Raw genomic sequence first — 25349 nt, 5'->3', positions numbered from 1 at the left:
TATATCTTTTGTTGTGAAATATTTCATTCAGGGCTTCTACGTGTTTTAAACATAGATTTTTAATTCCATTTGAACGCATTTGCTGTGTGTGATACCATTTGACCGAGTGGTAGCTTACTCTCTAATTGAATGCTTGAATCTTTTTATCACTCAGTTCAATAATTTATATTTGCTTGAGGTATTTGGAAAAAAAAATATACAATGGCAACAACAGACCCTATCCATTTCAAATACTCTCTGGATAACTATAGTTAGAAATTATAATTAGTATAATTCAGAATATTACTGAGTTCTTTCGTATACCTGGGTAATAATGTATTTCATAGAGAAACTATCATGATTATAGTTAAAACAGTGTTTCTTTATTGAAATAAATACAACTGACAAACAAATGAGTTTATATAAAAGCCTGTGTGTTAAGTTTCTAGTTTTATAAATGTAATAAGCCAGATTTTTTTAAACATTCAGCAGTGTATAAGTTGATATATTTTGGAGTTTGCAATAGCATATTCAAATTCCTTCCAGAATGTAAAGTTGTTCAAAGAATTTTAAAAGCAGCCTTTATATGCCCTAAACCATTGGAAACAAAGCTGTGGAGTAAGTTCACCGAAAGGAAAATCTGTGATTCTTCAAAGACTTTTAAGCAACAGTTAAAAAAAAAAAAAAAAAAAGAAGCACTTAATCTTTCACCCTTTTATGCCATCTGAAAGCACAAGAGTCTCCTATCTGGCTAGTGTGGCTAGTGTGGGGATACAGCAAGTATATCTACTGCTTGGCCTTTTGCTCTTTCCTATTAAAATCAGCTAACACAGTTAGATGGTGCAGTAAGTCACCCGGAGATGGCACGGCAAATGCAGTCCTCACAAACCTTCTGTTTTCTCTTCTCCTTAGTAGAAAACGAGTTCTCTGTTCTCAAGACTATCGTCATGAAACTATCCCTAGAACGATGATCTCAAAGAAACAAGGGGAACTATCAGGAAAAGGGAGTTACAAGACCAAGTGCATTGCTAGCCATACTTAGATGAATATTTACTATAGTAGATGCGTATTTTTCATTAGATAAGTGAGATAATACTTTTGCAGCTTAACTGCAGAGACAACAAGAGAAGGATTAGTTTTCCTCTATGGAAAGATTTTTATTTTCGTGGGCCCCTCTCATCGCTCTGTCACCTTCCCTGGCTGGCTGGTTACTAACGCCTCTCTACAGCAAGCGCTGGTCTGTCATATACTGTGCACGTCCAGACACATCTCCCTTGATCAGGAATAGACAGTTTATTTTCCCCAACGACTTGCGTGCACAGCCAGGCTTGAGGCTCAGTTCTCTGCGTCTCCACCATGACAGCACTTCAGTGTAGACACGACCTAGGTTTTAAACGAGCTACGGCTGCGCTCCGTGCTTCTGAAGACGGGCTGCTGCCGTTGCCCAGTGTGACTGGTGTACGTATTGCCTGGCTGCATCCCCGTTACTCAGCGGTCACAAACTGCTGTGCAGACCTAGCCTAGGAAATGGCATACTGAGAGTAAAAATAGTCATAATTATGATTAAAAGGCTTTTTCAAAAATTTAATGGCCAGTTCTGGTGATGACCTTTCATAGACCTGACTAAAACAAATTTTGTGCTATGTTTCTCCCCCTAAAAAAAGAAGAAGAAGAAAAAAAAAAAAAAAAAAAAAACAGATCCACAGTACAGTCCTGTCTTTCCTCTCTGCTTTATCTCACTTTCCATTGACCTGAAGTTAGGGAAGATATCCAGGTCCTATTTCACATAGCTTAGTAGAGCTTAATAGATAACATTGTTCAAGAAAAATCTTAACATGCCGCATCTTTAGCAGAGACAATTTAACAAATCAGACCCTAGGATTCTTAAATCTTTTTGCTTTAAACAGAATCACAGAATGGGTAAGGTTGGAAGGGACCTCTGGAGATCATCTACTCCAACCCCACTGCTGAAGCAGGGTCACCTAGAGCATGTTAGACAGGGTTGCATCCAGGCGGGCCTTGAATATCTCCAGAGAAAGAGCAACAAGGACCCCCGCCTCGCAGAAGCCCGGGCTTGAACCAGGGACCTTCAGATCCTCGTAATTAAACATGATTCAATTTTGCTCATTTTAACATAATTTTTATAGCTTCCTATAAGGCCCTGATTTCTTTGTGAGTAGTATTTTAGACAAAAGACTGCACTTTGCTTGATGCAAAGTGCCCAACCAATGTAAGAAAGGCCAGCCCTCAATAAACTACATGATTTTGTTCTGTGCTCTGTCTCTTATACAGGCATACTTGTCTCATGGACCAAAAGTGACTTTACTCTTACATAGTTAACAATAGAGATTACTCTCTGCAAACAAAACAAGCCTCTTCCTTCACTGTCTTGTACTATATAGAGCTACCAATATATGCTCAGATTTTCAAATGACATCACTGCAGTAAGCAGAGAATTTTGATGCGTTACCACTTCACAGGAGCAGAAACAAGTAGATGACGATTTCTGGTGGATTTATTTTCATTCTGTTGGGGAGCAATAAACTAGCTAGAATGCACTCAGAAGCACAGAACTATTCACACAGAGAGGGGATTTCTGCCTGTCGCGTTCTGTATTAAGATACCAACTGAGGCTACAGGTACCTCCATACCATTTCTGCTCTGCCTCTTTCAGAGCAGGATTTTTAACCCAAAAAGTTACCACTAAGGCAGAGCATGGACTCCAGGTCAGGCCTGTCATATGCAATACCTTGATTATCCTACAAGGACAGTCTCTGCTGACCCAATATCTTCCCAACAAGAGCTTTTTGGAAACAGCAGAATAGGAGAAAATTTTGAGAAAAAAGAATCTCAGTGGGAATAGTCCAGCTAGTTCTATTTTACTGACACCTTAAACAACTGTAAATATCATGATGACGGTTAAGTTAGTGGAAAATCAACCTGTATGTGATCTTAATCATGTTGGGACAAGTCAGGGCTAGGTCCTGAAAATTTCATTTAACAGGAATATAATCATGAGAAGAAGGTGGTCCAGTGCATTTATGTTTAGTGTAACTTTAAATAAGGAGAATTCCTAAAGGAAACATCTGTTATCACATAAAAGGTGAGCCACTGCCAACATGTCTGGCAAGGCTGAGGACGCAACTCCTCTGACCAAGCATCAGAATAGCATGAATAATGTCAAGAGCGAGGAATGAGGCTGTCAGATACTGCTGCCATCATTACCTTATTACCCTGGATATCCATGAGCTTTGCAGAAACTCTCAATGGATATTTCAAGCAATAAGTGCAGAAAGCATAACTATTTTAGTATATAATCGTTGAAGCTAATCTCTTCCTGACAAGGTCAGTATTTACACTACTTCCTTTGTAATCCCCTACATGCCCATACAGAATGAGGCTCTGAAGCATAATCTTACCAATACTGAAAATGAGACTTTTATGCAAACTGATAAAAGTTCTTTGTTTGATTTATCTGTAAACCAAAATAATAGTCTGGTAGTTTGCCTTGAAGTTAAAAGAAAAAAAACATACTCTGTCAAATCCTGTACATTCCTTTTTATGTATTTTGTCATTTCCCCTCTATTAACTCTGTCCTAAGGTTGAAAAGAAGAGAGCACTCTAACTTCCATTTACATACTGTACTTTCACTTAGACTTTTTGGTTGTAGCCTGTTAAATTTATTGACTATAAGCCCCTTGAGCTATTGAAAAGTATGCAGCTTACACTGTATATCTTTTGAAAGATGCTGCTGGTAGCCTGTTTTAATGTGTTTACTCTCTCCAGATACAATTTGTCTTACATATTCATTGTTTTTTTAGTGCCAGGACCAGTTTCTTCATTGTAGCTATTGTTTGGAATTCTTGCACAGATATTAAGGCTCAGTAATTTTTCAGTGCTGCTCAAGGGATCTGAGTGTCAAATAAAATAATGAGTGGGAATTTGGGCACTGAAAACCCCTAAGCAGCTGGCTTTGGTAATCTCAACAGTATAATAAAGGAAAATAATTTGAGATGGCGTGAAAGACACATTGAGGTGTCTGGTGTATTTTATATGTACAAGTAGAGCTGGCCAAAAGGTAATACTTTCCATTCATTGACAATTTCATTTCATTTTAATTTCAGGATTTCATACAGCCTGAAAGTCAGAGAAAATTTTATTTGTGCAACACCAGTACATGGAGTTGGGAAAACAAAATATGTTCCCCTATATATTACAGCTGCTATTTCTAGCGGTGGAGCTGACCAGAATGTTGATTTCATTAAGCAAGAACTTGGGAGGGAAAGGATCTGTTTTCAGATTATAGTTGGGGCTTCCGGGTGCTCCATTTCACAAGAGAGAGTCTTGAAACCCTTGAGAGTAACGGCTGCTTATGGCTGCAGTCTTCAGGATCTCACGGCCTCTCACTCTCAGAGCTCACCTGTGAGGTCAGGCTGGAGTAACAGGAGCGTGAAATTGTGAATCCTGTGATTCTGGCTCTCGTTAGCAAGAACTCTTTTCCTTCTCCATGCCCTGATGTAGAGTTGGGCTTCAGTATCTAAATATCTTCTGTTCTGTGGATTTAAGGGTAGAGAATGTTGTGATCCCTGAGTCCCACCCAGGTACTTCCAAATCTCTGCTGCTATAGGCATCCAACCTGGTCAGCTTAAAAGTTAGCAAGAATATATCTACATCAGTAGCCAACGTGTCAGTGCTGTGTATCCATAACAGAGCCTGGGCTTTTCTTCAGATCTGCTACATCCCACTCCAGATGCAATTGCTGGACTGTTGATGCTGAGACAGAAATCTACAGTGGGCTATTTTCAACTCTAGAAAATACACATCAAAAGTCAAATTCCTCTGTTTCTGGGAAAGTCATGAGAGCACGCCCTGAAACTCCGGTGAATGAACTTTGCCTTTGGTAAGACCCGGGTGAAATCTCCACACAGTCCATGTCCCATGTTTCATGCCACCAGACTTCCAGTGGCGCTGATCTCCTCTGTGCTAATACCTTCAGAACCTGTTTTTTGCTAGGAACATCTGTGGCCCCCAAAAGTACAGAAAAAGAAAGATGATAATAATTCAATCTATGTTTCATATGACAAACACTGGTAGTCATATTTCTACTTTTAAGGAAAAAAACATGAGTACTTTATTGTTTCCCTAGCCCCCGCTTACCAGCCTAAACCTTACCAGCTTCACATACACGCCATCTGAAAACTTCACATACCTATCATCTTAAAACTTTCATAGGCGAGGAGTTGAAACAGTTAAAGAAATACGGGGTGGGGGGGGGAGCAGAGAGGGGGATATTTTTTGGCTTACAGTATACATGTCAAATCAATACAATTATCGTTTGCTGGATCTTTATAGCCCCCATCATCCTGATTAGCTTAAGTAAGTGAAGCTGTATTTAGTTTGCGTATACCTTCAATTTGCTGCAAAGTAAATCACCAAAATAAATCAATAATTTACAGCCTAGCAAGCACTACAGAGTTTTACAAAAAAAAGAAAAAAAAAGAAGAAGAAAAAAAAAAGAAAAGAAAAAGAAAAAAGAAAGAAAGACAGAAAAAAAGTTATGCCTGAGAATTTCTGATTGCAGCAAACTCCTTGTCTAGCTTCTCAGTTCTCTGAGCTGGTTGTGACAATTACCAATACTAGAAATTTTCATTCAAGCAAGCAGGAAACATGTAAAACCAAACAAATAATGACACCAAACGGAGCTTTGATTAAGAGTCTGTGAATAATGATCCTTTCCACATATTAAGTGTCTAGGATGTTTAACATGTTTTACATTTAGAGCGAATCAAGCAAGTTCCACTGATTAGATTTTGGTATTGAGAGAAACACACTTTATTAAAGAGGGAACTTGTCAGGGCTTGGTGCCAATCGACTTCAGCAACTTATACTGCAAACACATCTAACACCCTCGTTCTGAGAAACGCAAGAGGGAACATGTTTCATATTTTCCTCTTTCCTGCTCTGTTCTCCTACAGATTCATAAAAGACAAGTGCTAGTTCTCCCTTGGTTCCTACACTGAGTGAATTTTTCATGGCATGAGTAAATCATAGGTTTACATCATCAAAAATTACTGTTAGGTTGGGTGCTTCTGTACAACAACTATTACTTTGAAGACCATTTTAATTGTCTACATTCCTCAGCTGGTGGTAGGTAATATTCAGTGCATTCAAAAGGCAACAAATAGTAAAAAATCCATTTTCTATATGTTTAATTAGCGTGTGGATTTTTTGCTAGCAATGTAACTTGGGCTAAAACCAGAAAAAAACTCTAAAATTTAGTATTTTTTTTGAATAATAAGAACATCCACAGGTGAATTATTTAAAACGAGTTTGGGGTTTTTTTTTTTAATCCCAGCTTCAAAAACGGATAAAACTGCCTTGTGTTTCACAGCAGGAAGCAAAGTTTTTCTGATGAATATTAGAAAGGCAGTTTAATTGTAGCCATTTAATTCCGTATTTATTAGGCATGTCTTGCATCTTCCTCTAGAACATCTCTGGTTCTGGATAGTGTCAGAGATTGGTTCCTAGATGAGAAAAACCACTAACCTGGTATGTCCCTTTCTATGTCAAATAGATATTAAAATGTCTTCTGCACATTACTGATGATTGATATCCTTTCTACTACTTTTTCTGAAAGTATTTATTGTAAGGAACTACTTTTAGTATCTATCTGCTTTTATCCTAGTGTCATGTATGATATTGCAGTAGTTGCCGTGCTTTTAGTATGTAGTTATTTTACAGTGTATCAGTGTAAAAATGTATCGATATGTCTGTATATAAAGCAGTAAAAATAAATAACGAGTATCATTAGAATACAAGACATTTCTCTTTAGAATAATAGACATTTGTTCAATTAATTAATACATTAAAATGCTAACATGCAGAAAAATGGTAGATGCATACAGCCTCCCTAAGCCTGAAGTTGGGATATAACCATATATCAGAAACTGAAATTTCTATTCTTAGAGATTAAAATTGCAATTTATTTTTATTGCTAGAGACACTCATATTTAATTAAATAAAAGGGCTTTATTGTTTCTCTACACTTCAGGAAATAAATGACTATTGTGTTTGCTTTGGAATGCATATAATACCAAATCTCTTGTTTGCATCACTGTGCGACGTGCTCTTTTCTCAAATGAAGGCTCCGGTGTACTTGCAGAGCACAAAGCAGCCGCCCGTGTGAGCACCTCCCTGCTCCTTCGCCCCACACGCGGGCGGAGGGCAATGAGAACGCACCAGCGGGAGGGGGTTTTGTTTCCTTCCCCGACAGCCCACCAAAGCATCCCGCAGCACAGTTTGAACTACTCGGACTGAAAATGGACTGTTTTGTGTGCCTGATTCCAGAAAATAATTGTGGATTACTTAAAGTGAGATTCTTGCAGAGAAGATGCTGGAAACTGTAAACATCCGTGTAGAAGATAATACTGAGCCACCAGTCTCAGCCTTTCGTGCACTAGAAACCTTTCCTGAGTAGGGCTGTGAGAAAATAGCTGTGTTGACAAAAGCCTAGCTAGAGATACAGTTATACAGGCAAAAGACTCTATTTGCTGATACATTTTTTTTTGCTGTTTAGAGAGCAATAACAAGTTGCTTTTGCCAACATAGCTCCTTCGCAGGCCACATTCCCAGTGTGTGCCCATGCAGCCCTACCTGCAGACAAAACATTTTAACTGAAGGCAAGGCTGAGGATGGCTCATTGATTATACTGCATGTCTTGGAGTGCTCTGTGATATTAGTGATACTAAAAGGTTTAGTTTCCAATCCTGCAATATTTCATATTCATGTTGAGTAAGTGGCACTATGCCACATGACTGATTTCAGGTAGATTATATATAGTCTAAAGCTGATGGGAGGAACAGCGAGCTTGAAAGGTATGTATGCGTGAGAAAAGCTGTGCTGAACATGGAGTGAAGTCGGATTTACTGTATGTGCAATGCTCAGCTTCATAGCTGCAGCGCGCCGACCGCTCGTTCACGGAGGCCTGGGCTCACCCTCAGCAGGGGAGGTGGAAGGGGCATCTCCTGCCCTGCAAGCGAGCCAGGAGCTGAGCGGGCAGTTGTTCTTGCTTCCCACGGAAAGTTGCGGTCAGCTTGATACCTTCCAGCATTTCATGCCAGGAATTTGTTAACTGGAAAAATTCTAAGCAGCTCTAATTAAAGTGTGAACACTTAACACTTCCCAAGACCCTGTTTTCAACTGTAGAGGTTCCTACAGGAACAGCCTCTATTGTCCGTCACAGTTCAGTGAAACGGTAATTTCCAGTGGAAATGCACCAGTTTAGATAAAACTTGCAAAAATGCCAAAAGCATTGCTCCGCTTTATCACGGCATTTGAGCAGGGAGGTGGGAGAGAGGGAAAGAGAGGTGAAAATGAGCAAGAGCTCGGTGGTTAGGGCTGCTTTCCTAGAGAGTCAGACATTGCAGTTCAAGTCCTTACTGTGACTTGAATAGAGCAGGGAGCCGAACCTGGGGCTCCTGCGTCCTGGTCGTGTTCCTGCCTGCTTGGCTGTCGGTTAGTCTAGGATTGCTAATAGCACATTCTCTGGCTTTTTGTGAGAGTTATTGACAACTTCCTAATGCAGAACAGGCTTATTTTGAATGTTTAAAAGCTGTTGCATGCAGGAAAGTCTTCTATCTCCCAGTGGCAACTTCATTCATGTGTTGTTTTATTAGAAATTTGCCTACTCTCTGTGTCATTTCTGTATTTGGTATCTTAATCCATCAAGATGGTTCCTCCTGTTCGACATATTTCGGTGGAATTAGCTGAGTGGTGCAGCAGGCAGGTTTCGTATTGCAGCTCACTCTCACTAGAAGGTAATCACCACCACGTTTATAATGCAGGAAGGAGTGGTCACTCCTCTGAGCCGCTTCTGTGGCTGTCTAGTGGTGTTTGGTGAAGCAAATCTACTGCAAATTACAGCGTGTGGTTACAGATCAATTTATGCTCCTGCCTGCTGCCAACAACGTGCTGTGCACAAATGGAGCTAACTTGCTAAATATGCACTCCAGTAACAGAAAACAACCAAGTGTTGTTGAAAGGAATAATTAATTAATGTTTGTCAAACTCTTAGAAACTGAAAAAGCACCTTATTAGTGCTAAGTGTTCAGGGGCCTAGGTTTCTCGTCATAAGTTAAAGTCTTTGTTAGTCTTTAACTGAACAAAATCTAAAGAATATAAAGCCTTTGTACGTAATGTTCCTCCCCAGTCAGGTGCCTTTAGGCCTGGCAGTCATTAAGATTCAGTAAGTAAACAGGGAGAAATGTAATGCTACACTATAGCTGCCTTGAATCAGCTTGTTTCCTCGGATGCCAATAGGATCAGGTTGATTTATGCTAGCTGAAGATCAAGAATCCAAAACGCGGTTCCTCTGCCTGCTATCAAGCAGTCAGAGCCAATAAGTGGTTTATTCACTGCAGCTCTTGCCTTTTTGAACCCTTCCTTGCAAAGAACCTTGGCTCCCTGAAGAAGAAGAAGTTCTCATGATGCCGGTGTCACTGACTTAAATTTGGATTTACCCAGGAGTCTAAAGGAGCCATGAGCCACCCAGAACAGAACTGCCTGGGGTAACACGAGAGACCCAGGTGGTGTGAGACAGTCACAAAGCCCCAGCCAGTCCCCCACTCACAACGTCGCTGCGTGTGGCATTGCACCCTTCCATGTAATACTCTAAAGGCTAGCCTGTTCCTCCAGGATGCTTGAAGCTCAAGGTCAATATTCTGAGCTGCTTGAAAGGGTTTTAATCTATGTCTTCCTCTCTCAAAGGAGTATCTAAATCTTGGATGTCATGGGAGCAGGAGAATGGGGAAGAAAGTGGGACAGTCTTGCTGGAAACAGGCCACTGTGTGGAAAAGAAATCAAGACGAATTGGCCAGAGAGCACGAGACTAAGCGTTACGCTGGCCTATCCATCAGAGTATGCACTTTGGGGGTCGTCATACAGATAAGTCCTCTTTTCCCAGCCAGAAATTTTGTCAGGCTAAATTTGAGGATGTTGGGCATCTGTTCGATATTTATGAATGTCCGGCACCTCAGTAGGAGCATCTCTCACTGAGCTGCCAGACTAATGGAAACCCAGACGTGCCCACTTCAACTGTACAGTGCATGCTCAGCAGGCTCAAATTCACAGCACATGTTACTCACTGGCAATAGTGCTGGAGAGAATGAATCTAGTCTTTGATCCCAGAACTGCTTCTGTGAACACTATTGGAGCAAAATATACTAACTTCTCATTAGATGCCTGTGGAATTTTAAAGAGAAACAGAGAAGCATACGTGCATTTTAAGCACTCCCTGAGTAAAACAGTAGTTTAGCAGGGGGAGTAAAGGACTCAGGACTGCACATTTGGATTTAGGTATGTCACCATATTTTAGGTGCCTTGTCTTTTCTGGATCTGGTCCATGCCTTTCTGGCTCATCTTTTAGGTGTTTCTTCTCACAAAAGATGGGTGGAGTATATTTTTTTCTGCTGGATTAATTGTCAGAAAGGTTACTTGCCAAGCAAATCCAATTATTTAGCCCGTCTTGAATAAAGTGCCATGGTCGATAAAGGACCACAGTTAGACAGAATAAAAATAAGCCATCAGACAACAGATATTCTGGCTTTTCAGTCGTTATACCAGCCTCAGGCAGTTGTAGTGCTGGAAGGCGATGTGCCCAAATACCTCCTCATGACATTTCTGGAAGAGCTAAGTGCTGCTAAGATTGTTTAATAGCTGTGTTTGCAAATAGTTATCTGCTGGAAATCCATTTCTCTCCTACCCTCTTTGCTCCTAACTTTGTTCAAGTTTACAGTGAAAACGTTTGTGCAAAATCTATAAAGAACCAAAAAATGTGCTTTTGTGAAACAAGAGCTCTACTAAAAAATATAAAAGAAAGAAAGAAAGGTTGTGCCGTAATTGACAAAAATCATAATAAACTGTATTTTCTTGGCTTCATCAAGAGCACAGATTCTGGAGCACTTGAGAATGTTTTTGGAGGCTGGGGTAGGAGACTGCCTCTGAGGAGCCAAGGCAGCATGCTGGGGAGCTACTCGCTTGAGAAACAGAGTTGGCAGCACTCCCTTGCAGACCCTGCTGCACTTGCAGAGCCTGTATACCCTGAGAGACCTTGCAAAGTTCATCAAAAACTCATCAAATCAATCACAGATAGACTGAGTTTATGAACTAGAGCTATTTTACTGTGGTTACCTTCTACTCCATAGTTATTTGAATGCATATTATGTTTTAATTGTGCTTGACTCCTACTCAGTGGAATAATAATCTTCCCTACTCCAACTTGTAAGCAAATGCAAACATTTTCATATCCATGTGTAATCTTCTATCCCCTCAAATATGAATATACTACACAGATACATACACAGACATGCACACATATATGCGCATTTTGCCATGTCAACTATTCAGTCTTTGATGTGTTTTCATGAAAAATATCTAAGATTTATATGAATCCTAGTAACCTATCCCATATATCCATAGCATTGGGAAATAAAGTCTGTGTAAAGTGCTTAGTTAGATACCTTGTGTCTGTTATTAGAAAAATTAACCAAGGTAAGAAATTTGGGAGACCCAAAGGATTTGTTTCTATAGGTTTTTCAATATCTGGAGAATCCAGAACAGAAGATTTGGGTGCAATAGTCTAAGAATTCAGCACAGGTAAATGACCCAGCAGAAAGTTCCACAGATGTCGAGGCAGAAAGTGAATACATGATGATTAATTTTTTTTTCATTGAATATATGCTGCTAATTGACTTGGCTGCAATTTCATTACCATGATTCATAAGCTCGTACTTTTTAGGCCAGAAGCAACCATTATGATAATCTAGTCTCAATATCTGCCTAACAAAGAGCATAGACTCTCACCCAGTTGTTGCTGCATCAGCCTGAATTACAGTGTTTATTTCAAAAAATTCATCCTGTGCTTGTATAAAGACTATGCGGTAGAAAATCGACCAAGTACTAGAATAAGTAGTATCAGGTACTAGCATAAGTAATTGCAAAGGTAATTTTTTTTCTTTGAAATTTGCAGCTTATTTTTGATATCGTATTAATATTTCTATTTCCATGCAGTACTTTTTTTTTTCTCTGAATGTACCTTATAAACGCTTAGAAAACTGTCACATAAAACATTTTTTTTACTGTAGTTAAAAATGTATGTAGAGTTTATAACAATCTTCCTACTATATTAATAAGATCTTTAAGGGATCATTCAAGTTTTATATTTCCTTTCTTCTCTTCTCTGTAGTATGTCTCAACTTTTCTCCTCTTCCATCCTCCCCCAAAATAGGAGAGAAAAGAAAAGGGGAGAGGTAGAGAAAAATTCACGAGTAAACTGTGGAATTTTAAAATCTGTAGAATATTTCTGGACGCATATAATGGAGGGCAGATACCAGCATTCCTGCAGCCCTGGAAAAAAATGTATTTTTTTGTCTTCGCTCTCTGCTTCTCTTATTCTCTAATATTTCCTGGAGCCTAATTTTTCTGATTTGGCAGGCTCATACCAATGACAACACTGTGGCCCAAGCAACAGGAGAGGAAGTCACGCTGCTTCTTTGGAGGGGTAGAATTTGCCTTTTTCTCAGGCAATATTTCAAGAAGTGAGCACTGCCGCAGCAGTTATACCCCCTCCCCACTCCATAGCCAGCCTCAGATTTTCCGAAGACACAAAATCCTGCTGTTCTGCACTCCTCTGAGTATCTTTTTACCTCAGAATGGCTTCATTGATTTAAATAGGAAAATATGTCCAAAAACAAGCCAAAATCAGATATGTCTATTGACATTGACCAAATCCTCGTGCTGTAAAGGCAGTGTTGAAACATCCATTGATTGTAACAGAGACCTGAGTAAACATCTTGTTGAAGTAAGTGGTGTTGTCTGTGAAGCACTTATGAATTATTTGTGAAAGACTGACAACACTTTGGAGCACTCACAAATCTTTTTGGCAGTTGGGGTAGGAGACTGCCTCTGAGGAGCTAAGGCACCACGCCGGGGAGCTACTCGCTCGAGAAACGGAACTAGCAGCACTCCCTCGTAGACCCTGCTGCACTTGGAGAGCCCATATACCCTGAGAGACCTTGTGAAGTTCATCAAAAACTCATAGGCGAAACCCTTAAACTCAGGCAGTGGTAGACTGAGCTTATGAAAGGGAGCAGATTAGTGCCAAAATATACCTACAATACAGGTATCCATAAAAGCTATTAGTGATAAAGATGTGATTTCCATGTTATATCTGATGTGTCTTTTACATCACTTATCTACCTAAACTGCGAATAAAGAATTAACTTCCAGGCATTTTAGGATGTAGGGCGAAAAACTTGATGAGTTCCCCAAAGTGCAAGTGGACATGTTTGTATGTTTGTTTATATGTAAGTCAAGAACAAGCTGATGTGATTACCCAGTTACTCTATCAGTGACTTGGCCCTGTGCTTCTCTCCATCTGGTAGGCAGGCAGGCAGATTAAACTTATGCCATATGTTTACTTTTCTTGTAACGAAATGAGTTTTGTTTATATTTCTAGTCAATATGAAGTGGTAACAGCCTTACCAAATACCAAATAACGTGAATCAATATTCACATTAAAAAACCCAAGGATTTAGCAGAAACACAACAACCAATGCGTAATATTTTATTTAAAGAAAATGGCTATAAACAAAGAAACAAACAGAAAAGCCCAGTTGCAAACCTTAAAGAAAATCACGTTTATAGTTGAGCCTGTGAGTTTTGGAGCTACCAGTTGCTTCCTGGAAGTCACTTTGAAATGAGTTTTCGGAAATCAGATTTGTATTGACTTGGTCTGTAATGCTTTTTTGTATAAGACTGATTAAATTATCCTGAAAAAGCTCCAAGTCCATGTTCTTATCTGAGGCCAATTGTGAATATGATCATAATACATGCTCTAAAAATATTTCAGGGGGTTAAATAATCTTTAAACCTGGAATCATGTCATTGGGCTGTTACAGGGTTAATCAACTGAATTGCATTCCTTGTCTCAACGTGCGTCACTTCTATTTTTTTTATACCACACACTTCTGTTTTTGCAAAGGGCTGAGGTTATTTGCTAGATTTCTTCCATATAGTACAATAGGAGATAATTTTGACTGTGTCTTAAAGAAAGAAATAATTAAGAAAGCCGTTTTGGCAGTAAGAAGAATTGGTGGGTATGTTACTGATTTCAGCCTTTATCTACCTCTCTGAAATGAGGAACTTCTCTAGTTATTTCTTCATGCTTCAGTAAACTCAGCTGAAATCAGGGCCACAATAGATCTACACAAGCACAAAGGAATGAATGTTCTTAATCTAAAAAGGCTTTGAAAATAAATGCTAAATATTCAGAGTCCATAAACAGAGAGGTGAATGGACTTGTCTGCAGCTGCACAGTGACATGCAACCTGTACTGTAAAGTAAAGAGAAAGACTAGCAGCTTGCTGGGTGCATCCTTACAAAGGAGATCTGGTAGCACTTTCCAAACTTCCTGAGAAGTTATTGGAGAGAAAGTAAGTTGGGGAACAGTGCTCCCCTCATAAAGTCTGGTTCAATAGGGATAAAGGTACCGAGGGACTGTGGCCCTGTAATGCTTCAAGGAAGGGTTTATATCTCCTTGGCATTAGCTTCTTGCTAGGAGGTCCTGCACCGTTTCTTTAGGCCATAAGAGCTGGGTAAGGCTGGGTGGATAGGAAGATAAGGTTGGCTCAAAGGTTGTGGTTTTCTGTTCTTCCTTTCTTAAATGTCTTTAACTCCTGCTGACCTGTGTAATGTAGAGACTCAGAGGTCTTAAATAAACAGGAATCCTACAGGGTACAGGTTAAACTAGCACTGAAAGAGAGGCTAGCAGCAACACTGCGTAATTATCTCCATGACCATGCTCTCTCCAGTCCTTCATTGCCTGAGGCAAAAGTGTTTGGGTACCAACCCACAGAGGGAAGTGCAGAACAGTTTCATGCATTCCCTACTCTATAGGTGGTCCCTCTTAGAGCTTTAGGTTGGAAAGAAAACTAGTTTGCTCCTAAAATTGATTGAAGCATGAGAGATGATTTAGTTGAGTGAATGTGGAAAGAAGTGGCAGCTTGTGTCAGATTTTTGTTGTTGTTATTTATTTATTTACTTACTTTGAGTTTCTACCTTGGGAAGAGACAAAAATCTTATAATTTATTGCCTCACATTTGAGATGCAGTTACTTTCTGGTTTCTTTGAACTTCAGTAAGGAGAAGAAATGTTCTCGTGAATGTGCTGGTTTGTTCTGTATTAATTTGAATATATCACTGATATAAACTGAATTTACTGCCAGCCCACAGGCAAGGTAAATATAGATAATTCCTCTTGCACTTGCTTTCTCTATGTAATTTTAAACCTGGTTAGCCACAAATGGAACCTCAGTTAAATAAATAATTAGTATTTCAGTCTATTTAAAATAAAACTTTAAATTATCTATGGTTGATCCTAAGAATCAGGGAATACCCCTTCAGGTATTACAGCGTTAATGTATGATACAATGCTTAAATATTTAACTTCATATTCACTGATATTCCCTCCTCGATGAGGTGCCATTTAAACTCTGGGTGGCACTGAGTTGTAGCAGCGATGGTTCTTCTCCATCCTTCCACAGGACAGAGGTGGAAACGGTAGACAGAACTTAGCAGTTTCAAGAGGGTGGGTTTGACAATTCGTAGTGAATGAACATGCATTAAATTCTGCTTGATTTAGGATAGGTGTGGACAGTCTCATCACCAGTACTGAAGGTGACGTGTATTCAGAAAACAGCCTCATTCTCCCTGCCTTCTGCACTGCGCAGAGGCTGTTGCCCTACGTGTAGTCTCAGGTTTTATGGCTACAGGGGTTTTTGTAACAGTAAGCATCTCTGACACATCAGTTGCCTTGTGGCTTTCTCTAGTTTAACACTGTATCTTTTTTTTTCGCTAGATGGTGTGAAAAGAATTGTTTTCAGTTGTCTTTGGTTCCATTTTCTTTCCACAGACTTAAAGAAAATCATTAACAGAACCACATATTTTCTGTAAGAAAAGCTTTGAGATGAAACTGGATCTCGCTCAAAATGTCCTGTGAGGAGAAAGAAACATGACCAAAATGGGGAGGCTTCCAGGAGGGGGAAACATTGCTCCCCAAACTGTTTTGTGGGTTTATTTTTGCTAAAGTATTGCTGGTTCTGTTAAAAATACCTACTTTGCTTTCTAAAATGCACTTCATCCAAAAATACTGCTGTGAAGAAACCTGTTATAGTCAGCTATAGTCTATTAGAGTCAGTTCTACACCACAGTCATTCACCTAGCAAAGACAGATGCTTCGCTGACATTCGTATAACGGCCTCTTTCTGGTTACTGGGGGGCATGTAGATGCAGACAGGGCAGCATGCAGGAGCCTTTGGTGCCTCTTAGGAGTTCTCAGCATTACGTTAACCATTCAGAAAACACAGCTTTGCCTCCCAGGAGCTTGAGATCAGAGGCACAGCATCAGGCCACGTTCTGTGTTGCTGATTTCCAGAGGTCTGGTATTTCTGTTGGTCGGAAAGGGTTGTTGGTTGCTTCAGTCTGTCACTATCTGTGGAATGACTACTAGGCCTCAGGTTCAGGTTTTCTTAGAGATACCAAGCTAAACAAAGGATCACCCTTTTAGCAAAAGTCTCTCGCTGGTCATGGATCTCTACAGCTGCTAGTAAAGAGGTCTCTAACTGCACCTTGTTCAACTGTTTTGAAATACCCTGTTTCAGGTCAATTTGGCAACTCTGCAGGAGTGGTGCAGCTATTGGAGGTGGGGATGGTGCCGCGGGAGACGGCTTTACAAAGCCACGGAGCTGGAGCTCTGGGCAGGAAAGGCTGAGACTCGGCAAGAGCGTTAGCCCTTGCTCAGAGCCCATGCCAGCCATGGGAGGTCAGCCGGTGCTGGGACTGCAGAGAGACAGTGGTAAAGCAAAATGAATGGAATCACTAAGAAGAGGAAAGAGTATAAATGCAGGCAAGAAATGCTCAGGAGAGGGATTTCTAGTTCTTTAACAGACTTCTAGAATGCAGTCTGGAGAAAATTTTCATCTGCATCCAAACCGGGCAGAAACTCATTTCAGGAATTCTCATCACTAGGTCTTAAGTAGCTGGCATCAGTAGTACTCTCCAGGCTGCACCAAATGCTAGGATCAAGCACTTAAATAACACACAAACCCTTGATTTGAGGAAGGATCCACACAGGGCTCCCAGGTAGTATACCGAATACCTCGGATTTTAGTGCATCTGGCAGTGCTCCAGTTATGAGCTGGAGCAATGATGTAACACACGCAGCATAAAATATCAAGGTGTACAGCATAAATACTGCTTGGGCCTCTCTCAATGCAAGTATATATATGATAGTAGTTTAAATTCCGGTTAAGGTATAGACTTTTCCTCAGCAAAAGAAAGCAAGAAAGTGTATATTTCAGATGGCAGCTGTGAATGTATCCATTGCTTTTACTCTCTTTTGCTATTTATTCATTCGTTCTTTGACCTTTCCCCGTAACATCCTATTATTTTATTTCCCTAGGCTAAAATCTATGATCACAACCAGGCTTACTCTCCAGCTTGCTCTTTTCTGTTAACAATTTTCCTTTTTTTGGACAAGAGTTCCCCCCCCCCTTTTTTTTTCAACAGCATGCCACTTGCCTTGAATTGCAGCTGGGCAAAATTACTGTTGCAAAGAGCTGATGTGTTTTTTAAAAGATTAATTAACTGGGACCGTGAACTTGCTCAGCCCAAGCAGTCATTGTATAAACCACCAAGACACTCCAAAAAGGTTTTCCAAAAATTCTGCCAAAAGCTAGAGAAAATTCCACATTAATGGCAGTTAAGTAATCACACTCATATTTTTTATTAAAATTGAGATAACTGCTGTTTGTATCTTTTGAATTCTTCCTCCTTCCAGTTCTCATTGCTTATGACTGTTAATAAAACTGATATGTGACTAATGTTATGTTCTATAATCCACCCTATGTAACTAATTACTAGTTCATGCAGGAATTGTGATATTCTTCATTTTACTTATATCTAAAAATGGATACTGTTCTCATTTTCACCACTGAGGTTACATTCCACCATTTAATTCCACCATTTAAACATCTAAACCAGAGATTTTCAAAAAAATGAAAGAAAAAAAAATGTAATGTTAGCTCAAACAATTTTTTAAAACCTGATATGAACTGCCTAGTTTTATGAACTGTGACTGCAAATGTTTTAAAATGTGTCAGCAGAGTTACTTTGTTATTGTGGTTAGCAGCACTACACCGGATTCAGCATCTAAATCTCTGAGCCTATATTGTGCATCAGAAGTGTGGGGAAGGAGACTGGAGAGAACTGTGTGGGGTTTATTGTTGTAGGAGGTTGGATGCTATCATAATTCTTGTCCTTAGCAGTAATAAAATAGGGTGTTTTTTTAGACAGATTCTTGAAAAAGAAAGACAAATAGGCTTTGTTTGGCTATTATGACAAGTGTCAAACCTGGTGAGTAATGTAGATATTTTTTGGACGTTTGAAGTGGAGAATAAAGTATGATTCATGGTAGTTCCACTCTTTAGCATCCTGGTCTCTCTATACAAGCACCACAGTGTTTTTCACAAGCAAAAAGTGATATAGAAATATAGGATTACATTTTTATCTTGCATTTGCTGCTGCTTGTTTTTAAAAGCCTTTCTAAGTACCTTCTAAACAAAACGAACGATTTACAGTCTTCAGTCTGTGTGGGCCAGGGCCTAAGCAGGGATCTGTCCTCAGTTCCATCTTTAGATACTTCAGCTGAGTGCAGGTGAAAGCATACCTGGTTATACACTCTCAGCATCTCAGGTACCTTAGAAATGTCTGCTAGCTCTGATCAGGATGATTACAGTTACTGTTTTCACCTAAGGTTATATGCCCCTGTGACGTGCCCCCTATACCCTGCATACGCTTTAATCGTGTATGTAATCACGGAATCATCAGGAAGACCTCAAGAAAATATTAATCTGATCACTTTGTGTTGAGAAAGGCTTCAGCATGCTTGGACTGATGTTTGTTTGACCTTGTATTCACCTCAAATTAAAAAAGCTGTGCCCCACATGCGTATTCTTGGTGAACAGTGAGGATGTGGGCTCCTGCGGCATCCGAACCTCTATTGGGTCCTCTCATCTGCTGCTCTGTGGCTGCCCTGACACTTTTCCTCTTCCAGCATGGTATCACCTCAGGAATGTTAGAGGTACCAGCGTTAAGGTGAGTGGGAGCTGGCAGGGCCAACGCTCTTCCCTCGGCTCCACACTGCAAAGCAGACCTAACAGTTGTGGAGCTGAACACCCAGGCTTTGCAGCACTTCTGGAGACAACAGCCGTCACCACCCCTGAATTTGTGCAAGTAGTGCCCCGGTATTGAAGGCCAGAGCTTATAGAGCATGTTGTCCTGTCTGATCTGGACGCCAGTGAACCTCCTTACCACGTGGCACTCCCAGCCTCTAGGCCATCACTCACATGTAAGTTCTCTCTGTTTTTGGATTCAGTAACCCACCAAAATTACAATCCTTGATGAACTTTACAGTTGGAAATGTTTGCTAATTTCCAACCTTAAACTTTTTGAAAATTACAGTTATTTCTCCTTATCCTTCCTCCTGTGCAAATGATGTAACATAGAAGACCGATTTTTAACAACCTTCATGGGCAGAAGGTTGTCCTCATGCTTCCCCCAACACCAGCCCCACCAATCTGTCTGCCTGGCTCTGTCTCCCTCTCTGTACCTCTGTTTCTGTCTCTGTCTCTCTCTTTCTTTTAAAGATTAAAAAGCTTCTATTGGTTCTGTCTTTATTCTGAGATGTTTGTTAAAACTCTTATTGTTCTTGATAAGACTCCTATTTTAAACAGTGCATTGCTATTTGTCCGCTTTGAATATCATCTTGTTGAATTCAGACCATCTTTCCAATTTATCAGGATCATTTTGAATCTTGATGCTGGCTTCAATAATACCCTTGATAGTTTAATGCATACCACAAATTCTAAAGGGATGCACTCTTCCATCTTTTAAGTTAATTAAAGTACTGACAGAGCTCAGTCTGAAATACCTTCCTAGCTTGAGAGCAAAGTATTAATATCTCTTAGGAAAGTGTATTTTCAGCCGTTTTGATAGCCGTATTATGTTAATTTGTGCTAGTACGTATTTCCTTAGATGTGGGTGCCATGTAGCTTTCTGAGAGTAAAAACAGTCCCCCTCTCTGCTTCTCTTATCTGCTGGGCAATTATTCTACCAAGGAACATAGTAAGGTTTGTTCTTCCTTTGGCTGCTCAGGAGTAAAATATTTTAATAAAATCACAGAATATTTTTGTTCCTGAGTTTCCTCCCCAATCTCTGTGAGAGGGTTACAGCAAATAAGATGGAGGACTTAAGGGTATTATCATTGCAGTAGTATAAGTGATGGTAGTTATGAACAGGAAAAAAAAAATCAAAGTATCTGTAGATCATCCACAGAATAGGTTTAATGAAAACTTTCTTCAGACTAATTTTATGAGATTTCATTTAAATTTTGTGTGTTTGAAACTCTTACATGAAAAGACATTTTTATCTTGATTTTTAATACAGCAATTTGATTAGATCATATGGATTTACTTTGGAAGAAATTGTAATTAATTTCTTCAAATACAAAAGATATCAATCCACAGCCTAAAATTTATATCTATTTTTTTCTTCATATTTTTTCATGAAGGAGAGATAAAAATACGTGAAATCACACAGCAATAAGATCTTTCAGTCTGTTCTCTCCTTGCCTCATGACTACTAATAAAATTTTTCAGTGGGAAATCAGCGAAGAAGGGAGAAGAGCACAGGTCTGTTTAAGAAGCAAGAGCACTTTGACTATTTCTTTATGAAAGTCTGGATTCAATACACTGTATTGAACTTCCTTTTGTACTTTCTATGTTAATTTATCTTCTAGCCTGTCCTAGATACGGGCTTTTTTCCTCAAACTGCCTTCAGTGATACAGAAAACTGTTAGGGGGAAGATTGCCTTCCATCTGTTGAAAGTATGATGAGAAACTTGAATAACCCCTCAAGGAAACATATTTTAAGGAAAATCTTTTGGGGGCAGCAAGAACAAGCACTGAAACCAGCGCTGAGTCATTTGCTCTTAGAGCCGTCTTTGGTAACCCAGAAAGCTTGTCGAAGTCGAAGCTGTGCCTCGCCGGTGTAGCACATCTCCGCGGGCTATCGTCAGAAGGTTTCCTGGCGAATCTTTTGGGGGAAGACAAGATAATTAAGAAACTGGCTTCCGAAGGGGAGTTGTTAAGCTGAGCACTGAGCGCGGAGGAGCAGCCAACTTGTAAATGTCACAGTCAAACCAGGTATTTATTAGTCTGAATTGACACATTCTAACTTCCCAGTAAGTAGTGAGAAAATATTCCCTATCGCTGGAGACATTTAAAACTGCAGCAGATTGAGCACAGCTAGAAAAAAAAAGCGCTGTCTTGAGCTGACTGCTCGTAGCTAGCAAGGGGAGCCATGAGATGAACTGCTTAGTTCTGCCTTCTTTTCCCTCCCCCCTTCTGATTTCATCCCCTGCTTCCCCGCCACCACCTCCGAGCTGCTGCCGCCTTTATCCTACGGTTATAATTACTCCCAGAAGGCTATAGAGTAAGTAGGCACCTCGGCTTATGTAATAACCCATACAAGAAGGATGACCTAGTGGCTAGGGTACAAGATACAGAGAATATTTTAAAAAACAAATATTGCTCCCCCCTCGCCCTTTGCTTACCAGCTACAGACTGTGCTTGGACAGAAAGCAATCACAGCCTCATTCCCAAACTGTCAGATGAAAAAGACCTGTAGATCACTTTCCTTACTGCCATAACTCTGCAGAATTGCTTCCTGCCGTATATTTGAGTGCTATATTCAGGCTAATTTGCCACAACTTTCCACCAGAAGGCTATCCTATACCCTGATAAATCTCATCTAGAGCCCTTCTCCTCCCTTCCCTTCATAGAAAACTTACTCTACGTTTTCCTTTGTCCATTCTGAATCAGAGATGCTGACTGAAATATCGAAGGGAGCCCAGCGGCAGGGGAGAATGCCATCTCTGGAGTCTCCTTTGCTCTGCAGAGAACCTGTATTTGTAATGGAAATTCCAGTCAGGTAATCAAAAATGACTCACGTGACAGGACTATCTCCTACCCTCACCTCCTGGAGATACGGACCTTCTTTCCTCCAACCTGGGAGAGGGTTATTTAACCAGCATGAAAGGAGAAGCGTCTTCTAACACTGTTGGTTCTACCACACTGAATTATAGAAAAACCTTTATAGAACATCCTAGAGAAGAAACAGAATATAAAAATAATAATCTTCACTGAATTATAGAAATACCTTTATAGTACATTCTAGAGAAGAAACAGAATATAAAAATAAGAATCTTACAGGTATGCTCCATTCCGGAGTGTGCAACTGCTCTTGGGTCATGGGGATGCTGAGCTAGTTCAGCCTGTGTTCGGCAACACAAAAGTCAGCACAGGCTATTTTACCCCACTTCTTGAGTGCTGGACGGTAACATGAAATTCAGATTCAAAGCTATTCAGGATGGGAGCATAAAATTAGTAAGTTAAAAGCTACTGTGGACTGTCCCCTTCAATTTCAGCATTAATTTTGGATTGAAACTACAGTCTTTTGCCTAATCCAGATCTAATCCTAATCAAGAACTTTGAGATTATTTTAGTTGTAGTTTGTCAGCTAATTTTCAATTATTGTGGCCTTAATATAGCAACCAGATCCTGGCTTCACATCTTTTAGCAGGAATCTTTGCAAATTTCACTAAGATTATAAATAATTTACTATTATTTACATGATTAAGTGGCAATGGAAGTATGCTGTGTTGGAAAAATGGCACTCCATGAGTGTGTGTGTTATCACTTTTGAACTCTGCAGAGCGAAATATTGGTTATCTCTCTCTATTCCACACAAACATAGTGTTGATGGCCTAAAGCAATCTCTGGGCCTTTTCAATCACAAAAACACCTTGATTTGTATCCTCATATAGCATAAGCTGAGCTGAAGTGAGAATTTATTTCCTGAAGAAAACAGACTTGATGTGGAAGGCGATCCTCAAAAGCTTCACAGGATCAATTGTCTTAGGTAAGAGAAGGCACTGCAGCTGCCAAGAAATGCAGCCGCTTATTCAAGTTGGTCTACCACACTTCTGAAAGCTACAACGTCAAGGATGGCAGAGAGGGAAGGAGATAAGGTTGTATGCATGGTTTCCTTTTTTCCAAGCTAGTATTCATATTAGAATGATTAAAGAGGGATTACTATGATAACTATCAAGCACACAGCGACAATACTGCTTCCGGGTCTAAAAATCTGCCCAGCTCAGAGCTCTCAGCTCCTTCCTGCCAATATTATGTGCCCCATCAATCTACCTTAGTCTGTCTTTGCTACCTTCCCAATCTAATGCTCCCTCAGGCCCATCCTCATCTCTTCCGAAACTTCAGTCCATTGCATGCTTTATTATGTGCAGGGAAAAAGGAAGAAAAAAAGACTACTTACTAGTCTTTTTGAACATTTAAAAAAAAAATCATGGCAGCAAAAATATTTACTGAAATGTCAGGAGTCATCTTCATTTTCCCTGTTTATATATTCATTCTTAATCTTTAGTATCATTCCTAAATCTTGAAATGAGTGCAAAAAGAAACAGAGGACTCACTGTGTAAGTAAGTAGCATCTGCTACGTGTTTGGAGTGCTGAGAGCTGCCTACAAAGTATTCTGTTCCAAAAAGACCCTTCAACATGAAAAAGAGAACCACAAGAAAACAGCTATTATCTCAAGTAATCTTCAACAAAGAGGATATGTCTATGAAACACCTTTCAGAGACATTTGGTAATCCCATGCCATAACCTCTGGTCACCAAACTACTATATCATGAGTTTTTAAAATTTTATTTGTCCATAAAAGCAATAAAGTGCAATAATATGTATGGTATATGGCAAACTGACGATGGATTAGTATGTGACCTAATGATTATATGAGCAAAAACATTGCACCACCTTTCTGTAAGTTCTATTTATCCATGAAATAAACATTGTGTTCATGTTTGCATTTTCACTATATAAAATAGGCTACCTTATGACTTACCAATGCAATGTTATTGTTTTATTTATTTAAGCTGAATGGTTTGTTTTTCATAGTATATGCAGCTGGTAGAAAACTAGGGTTCAATAATGTGAACATTTCACAGTAAATAAATTGCATTAATACAGCAATACCAAAAGCTGTGCTTAGTAGTTTCTCTAGGACAATGCTCTAGCACTTCACACCAGCTTTCTGAACTCTCACTTAGGAAACGATGAAGACTACATTTTGTTAAATCAAATAATACAAAAATATATTATGGTATTTCCACTTAGGATTTTACTTACCCGTTTCTTTCCATGGAAAAGAGTTACATGTTTAATTGGCTGCTCTCAAGCACCATATTTCTGTGGCTCTGTTTCATGCTCGCACTGAGTATTTGTAGGCTTCTGTGTGAAATGTTGCAGTGACAAAGAGCTATACAAGGAATAGGAAACGATATCCACTAAAAACATTTCAAAGTCACTCCATTTGGAGATGATCCCCCCCCCCCCCTAAAAAAAAAGATTCAGAAAGGCTCTTTCAGTGTTAGATATTTTAGACTTTGCTGCCTGAGATACTGAGAATACTTTCTGCAGAAATCCGGTGCATCTGTGGGTTGGTACAGAGGATAAATGTTCTGTGCTCCGGTTCTTTGAGGTGTTAGAGACATTGGGCCTCCACTCCTTCTTCCTTAGCCTACTCTGGTGTTAGGATGTCCACAGGCTTTATTAAAAAAACAAAACAAACAACCCCCCCCCACCTTTCCGTAGTTTGCTATGGAAACAATTGGCAGACACTGCTTTACATCCTGAGCAGATCCTGCTCAAGGAATGGGAGACTCTACGCCAGATCTGTTCAATAACCCATCATCTTTCCTGCTGATGAAGCGTTCGCAAAGAAACTACGAACTTCTGAAAGTAAGTGGGCAGACACTCCTCTGGTGTCGTGGTTGCTATTCCTCCATCGGGTGATACGAACTGACACCAACTGTTACCATATGGCTCCGTGTTTGTTATAACAGAGTCAGTAGTGGAGTCTTGTAGCAAGTGAGCACTTCCTTAATGTGGTCCTTTGACTTAATACCTTCTCAGTCTCAATAACCCTGCTTTCAATGTATGGCCCAGTTTAATAAGACTGAATGCCAGCCAGTCACTTTTTGTATTTTGCTGGTAATAAGCACCATCTATGCAAAATCCATGCTGTTCAGCAACGATGATGACCATCAGAGAGTGATGTGTATTATTTTGCTGGCACTCAAACTTGTTTGGCCTTCACAAGGTAATGAATTTTTTATATATTGC

The sequence above is a fragment of the Rhea pennata genome, chromosome 9 (assembly GCF_028389875.1).
Source record: "Rhea pennata isolate bPtePen1 chromosome 9, bPtePen1.pri, whole genome shotgun sequence".
Classification (NCBI taxonomy): Eukaryota; Metazoa; Chordata; class Aves; order Rheiformes; family Rheidae; genus Rhea; species Rhea pennata.
Note: the sequence above shows the minus strand (reverse complement) of the source record.